Below are 6,683 nucleotides of genomic sequence, written 5' to 3' on the forward strand. Positions count from 1 at the left end.
TTTGCTTATATGAACATGTGTCCAGGGCTGACCTCTTGGGATCAAACTCTAATGTGGGAGCTCACCCTTGGAAAAGATTGACTATCCCTCCCTCAGTGGGCATTGATAGCCTGTAACTCTTCATCTAGTATTGGGAACACGTTGAATTTTCTCTATTCATTTTGGCATGTCAATTGATGATATCATTACACTACTCTTGTTTAGGCACCCATAATATTGAGAGTACATGGGTACATCCAGTGCCAAGTATGGGAAACCTCACTTTGAGTTGTTAGTCAGGGGAGTCCTAGAGACTCCCAAAATAATATAGGCTATTTTTCATTACCATTGGTTGACTCCGAAAATCTGAAGTTAAGGTCTTATTATTGAAGTTCCGCGTACTTTGGAACAGGACTTAGAAGAATCAGTCTGGAACTGACCTGGATGCCTCCTTCTTGAGGAATGGCTCTCATACTAGGGGAAGGTGGTATGCAAGCTGCCAAAGGAGACATTACCATTTGAACCCATTTCTACAATAGTGTTCTCTCTATTCTGGGGCACACTCATTTCTTAATTCAAAGCATAATTGTTTATCTGGCTCCAATGTACTATTACCACTTTTCCCAATTTCAATCAGCAGTCTCTTCAGAGCTTGCAGTTTCAGGCAGATGTGGGATCTTGGTGTCATGCACAGAAGTAGCTTGATTATAATCATGTTCCTCTAATGATCTCATTCTAACTATGCAGCAGCTTGATGCCCTTATTCCCTTCACTGATCTGCCTTGGGAGCTTGCTTCTTTCCTATTTCTGATTCCTTGCTACCCAATAAAGCTTTGGTTGCCTAGTTTTTTGGCACCTATTACTTACAAGGCACCCAGCTTTTCAGGGGAAAAAGTGAGTCCCTCATTTCTTTCTTCTAGATGCAATTGGTAAGTTGGTTGTTATTGCCTCCATTTCACTTCATCATTGGATCCCAAAGGCACATTGCTTGCAAGCAGTCTTTCTGATAGCCACTTTCTCATTTCTTTGCACCAATGACCTTGAAAATGTGTTTCCTTCATTTCTTCTGAAGCCCATCTCACGGGTTTATTCCTTCAACCTCATTTTCCAAGCCAATTATGATCCCATTATCTTTTCTAACTTGCTACATTATATACATGTAGATTGTTGCTGATGGAAAGATTATGATCTTCATATTTAATTGCTTTTTATAATGTGGCATTTATTTGAAAATGAAACTCTAATGTGGTGGCATTTCTCTATTATATACCATTCAATGAAAATCAATTACCCACAAAACAATGAAAAACAAAACCACAGTTGTGATTTTTAAGGAATAAAGGGTATTGCTGCTGCTTAAACTCGCACAACTGATACTCAGCAAAGTGATAATTGAACATGGAGCATGTGAAGGAAAATCTTGACTAAGAGCTGTAGAAAGCAGTCCTTTTAGGAGACTTGAGTGAAAATGATGGAGAAATCTCATTCTCCATTTGTGCCAATAGTCCAGGTATGTGGCTAAGAATTCTATATCAAGCCATTAATTTATTGTCATTAGCCCATTCCACCATAAACAGATTCATTTTTAGGATTACCCATTTAAATATACACTGCATTACAATTGGATGGAAGACACTGGGAGTTTAGAGTAAAGAAGAGATATCTAGCACATCCTTCTAAGGGTCTACATTATAATGGAGATGAAACCTCCAGTAGGAGCACTTTATGGAAGGACACACCCAAAGTGAGGAGGCCTGTGGTCAGATGAAGGAACGAGCATATTGAATACTGAAGAATTAGAGTAGCACAGATGAGCCAAAGTAGAAAGAAATGCTGGTGTTAGTAATAGGTGAAATAACACAAGGTCAAGTGCTATAATCCATCTGCCTGCAAAATCAGTTCTGTTTGATCCTAGCATAGTTTTTCAAATTGAAATTTAAATGCTTTTTCTATACAGATGCCATAAAGCCACTCCTCCCAGGTACCACATGTGTACAGTGTTAGAATATTTACACTTGACCTTTAAGTATATTTGAGCTTTAGAACATTGGTAGAAAGATAGTAAATGGAATGAGACATGAGAGATGCTTTAAACATCTAAGTTTGAGAAGAACAAATTATGAACTCAAAGAAGGAGAAGAAAGGAATCTGCCCAAGTGCACGGGAATCCGCTCATAAAAAGCCTCACAAGAAATGCAAAGAACATGAAATTCACCCAGGGAAATGATGAACCAATTAAAGAAAACATGTTCAAGAAAAGAAAATACCAGGGACAGATTTGTCTTATAGGAAGTTTGAGATACAACAGTATTAAGAAACGATTGGAAAAAGTAAAAATTAGGGAGAAGTTCTAACACCAATGGTTAAACCAAAGTATGTGTTATAAAGCCTCAATCAACAGCTAACAAAAAGAATGGATAAGATATACCTTGGGAGATTTTATAAAATTGAAAACATAAAACTCAGCAAATGGGGAGCGACTTAATGAGGAGTTGTCCTAGTTACAGTTTCTATTGCCATGAAGAGACATCATGACCATGGCAACTCTTACAAAGAAAAAACATTTAATTGGTGTGGTTTATGTTTTTAGAGGTTTAGTCCATTATCATTAGGGTGTGACATGGTGGCATGCAAGAAGACACGGTGCTGCAGCAGGAGCTGAGAGTCCTACATCTTGATTCACAGGCAAAAGGAGGTGGTCTGTCTGAAACACTAGATGTAGCTTGAGCAAAAAGATCTCAAAGCCCAACCCTACATTGAGTCACTTCTTCCAACAAGGCCATACCTCCTAATAGTGCTACTCTCTTTGGGGGGCATTTTCTTTCAAACTACCAGAGGGGTAATGTCTTAGAAGAAGTATGTACATTGTGTCCTGGGGATCCTTCACAAGTTGAACAGATCACTCACAGTAAGAAGGATTATTAATGTACAGAAATTTAAAACTCCTGTCTTTTGTAACTCATCACCATCTCCTCTATAAGAGTGCTCTGCCCAAGACTATGTTGTCTTGGTTTCCAATAGGGCATCAAAGACTTGGAGCTTTGGCTTAGTATTAGCCTAGAATAGAAGCGACCTAGCTTCATACCAATCCCTTATGGAAATGGGAACATATTTTTTTTTCACTATGTCTCAAGTATCTCATCTATAAAGTAAAGATACCAAAATAATTTTGCCAAACTCAGAGCTTTGTAAAGATAAAAATATTTTGAAAAAGTAAAAGTACTTTGAAAGATAAAAAAGTATATATATATAATCAGTTAATTAAGTTTTTTTGCTCACTCATGTCAAAAAAATCAGTATTGATCCTGGTGCTATCATAAGGGAAATTTCAGAAACATGGAGAGGCATAAAAAGCTTGACGTGTCAAAGCCAGGGGCACATGCAACAGAAATAACCAAACTGTAAAAGAGTGAGACAGGATAACACTTGGAAAACTGGGCCAGACTTGTCAAGAAACAATCTGTCCAGGAAGTTGGGGAGGAAGGAAGCTCACAGGACCCACAGTTCTCCCTTTGGGACATCATGGGGCTCCCTTTGCAGAGCTAGTTTCTGTAGGGAGGAAGCTTGGGAGCCACAGTAGGTAGCTTTGTCTGTGACATTTGTAATTCACAGAGATGCTGCCTCTTTGGGGACCTGGAGGTTCATTTTCGGGTACTAAGTACCCATCTGAAATCCTTTCTTAATGCAAATGTCAGTGGATTCTCATAGTAAGGCCCTACTGAGACTTTTTAAACCTAGGATACTTTGGTAATTAGGATATAGATGAGGTAACTGTTTCAATTTCCTTTCTGTTGTGATTAAACACTGACCAAAAGGAACTTGGGGAGGAAATATTTATTATTTGACTTACACTTCCAAGCCACAGTCCATTATTGGGAAAGTTGGGGGCAGGAACTCAAGCAGAAACTCTTAGAAACTATAGGATAACTGTTTGCTATAATGAAAGACTAGTGAAATACAGTCCCATAAATAATGGGACTGTATTTAATAACAAGAAAGCTTATTTTTAACTAGTTTACACATTGTAAGTAGGTGGTCCATGGTTCTCTTGGTGACTTGACATGGTGTAAATGTGCCCTTGTTTTGTGTGTCCATCACTGTCCTGTGTGTATTTCTTGAAGTGGTAAGTGTGTGAAACTGTTTCTTAAACATCAGTGAAATCCTAAGTGCCAAAAAGGCTCACAATGAATTCTTCTGCCATTGGGATTGTCACCATTACCACTGTTATAGAAAATATGCCAAGTTTCTTTCAGTTAGACATCTTGAGCCATACAAATGCCATGTGTGAAGTTAAGTTGCATTCCTTCATTTAATCCAGACATATGGTAAAAAACACTTCTGATATATATATATATATATATATATATATATATTCTAAATGTAGAGGCTACAGATATCACATGTATGAAGGTTTATGTATTCAAATCACAAGATACAGAGTTTTTAGTGTGTGCTCTCAGGCAGGCCATTGATTATCTCTGGGTATTCTTAGCTATGAATTGGCATAACATTGCACAGCTACAAGAACACTCACAGATTTCTTATATTTGTTGTATAGCTATTTCTTTCAGATTGAAACATTCCTTCCCTGAGCGGGAGGAGAGCTCCATAATACTCAGGAAATAAGAAAATGTTAAAGGCTCAGGAATATACCACAAGCTACAAGACTCAAAAGGTCCCTCTCCATGGTTATAATGGCAGTACTCAGTTGCTAGGAAGAGAAACCATGATTGACTAAGCTGCCTGCTAGTTATACAGCGAGCTCTAGAGATGTAGCTTTGGCAAGTCTATTACCTGCACTGTGGTGGACTTTTCAGTGATGCAGCCACCTTTAATTCACCTATGCTTCTGTAAGTAACTCCTATAAGGCCACTGGTTCACTGCTCTAGATTAGGATTGAATTGTTCCCCTGGTCTCTCATTCATGCCCTATCTGTTATGAATGGACATTTATCCATGCCCCAGGGAAAACATTACACATAGCCTTGGAAACATCTAGTGTGTGGTGGAACTGGGATTAGACATGCAGTCTGACTTTTGAATGAAGTTAAGTATCAAAACCATATTGTTGCTACAGCTTTGGTCTGTAGTCACTACATATTCAACCCACATGCATGAAAAAAATCAGAATTTCTTTAGATAATTTTGTATAGTTTTCAACATACGGTAGCAGGCCTCTTTGCACCTTGAGAACAATGATGGGGCCTGGCAGAGCTTACCATGATGAAAGTTCCCTTCCTGGCTATGGTTCATTCAGATGCTCTGATTCATTTGTTCAGTGCACTTGAAAATGTCTAGGCTTTTCCCTCAGGCAACGTCTCAAACAAAGATTGCTACTCTTTCCTGTCACCCAGGCTTCATAGATAATTGGAAGGCATCTGTAGGTGTTGGCATTTCGATAGTGGCTGTTAATTTGCTCTCACACCAAGAAGAAATGCCTTAATTCCTAAAGAAACAAATCTTCACTAAAGTTTCATCAAGTAGATGCAGACCCTGGCAATTCGGCCTTCAGTGATACATGTACTTCGAAACCTTCTTTCAATTGAATAGGTGCTAATGATCCCTGATAGCAGAGCAAGACTGTAGGCAGGCAGGATTCACGCTGCTGAAATGACTGCAACACAGGAACAAGATAAAAGTTCCAGAAATTTTATGAAATGGGCAGTGTGGGGCCTGTGAAATGGCTCAGCAGGTTAAAAAGGTGCTTGCTGTCAAATGAGTTTGATCCTGGAGCCCAGTATGGTAGAATGAGAGAACTGACCTCTGCAAGCAGTCCCATGACCCCCACATGTACATAGCATGCATAACCCCCCCCCCCCCCGCCACACACACACATTTTAAGATTGCTGTGAGCTGCTGGGAAAACTACCTCCACCACCATAAGGTTGAGAAATTGTCCTGTTGAGCTATGCATCTTATCTCATTTGTTCATTAGCTACTTTACTTTGCTCATTAGAAAAAATGATGCCTACTATGTGTCACATGCTGTGGTAGGAGCTTGTAATGTGAGAAAGGTGTATACAATTTCTGACATTAGAGACCATCATCTAGTTGAGTACACAATGCAAAAAGTGTTTTATAAAGTACTTTTAAAGTTAAAATGATAACTGCTCCCCCCCCCCCCCCGCAAAAAGAGCAGAATTGTTTTTCTCTTCATCTCTCTAGAGGTGGTAAATGAACTAAGATGTGAAGTATAAATGGATGTTATTGTGACAAGGGGTGAAGGATAAGTAAGTAAGACATGGAGGAAATTATGTATGGAGATATTTCTGCTGGTTATTTCTGGCAGGAAGGACCATGAATTTTCCATTATACAATAATATTTACCCAAGTAGCAATTTCAAATTAAGTATACATAGGTTTTACATAACACAAGTAAAGTGAGATAATCATGATAATGATTTTGCTTTAAAATCCATAGCATTTGTGTTGTAAGGTTGTGTTGAGAGTTGAGATCAGAGAATAGGTCCTGATAGATAACCTTGCTATCAAATGTCCATAGGAAGATATGGTAGAAAATGAGGATTGAGAGGAGGCTGCTGTGGGATGTTTTTCTGTACATTGTGAATATGTGTTTGGCCAATAGAGAGGCAGAATAAGATTAGGTGGTCCATTCAAACTAAAGAGAGAGAAGAAGAAAGGAGAGTGGGAGAGACTTGAGCAGCTGCAGGACTTGGTGGGTCACAGGAAAACTTCCGACTACAA

This window comes from Peromyscus californicus, unplaced genomic scaffold, assembly GCF_007827085.1.
Source record: "Peromyscus californicus insignis strain IS unplaced genomic scaffold, ASM782708v3 Scaffold_4__1_contigs__length_199733344, whole genome shotgun sequence".
In the NCBI taxonomy this organism is placed as follows: Eukaryota; Metazoa; Chordata; class Mammalia; order Rodentia; family Cricetidae; genus Peromyscus; species Peromyscus californicus.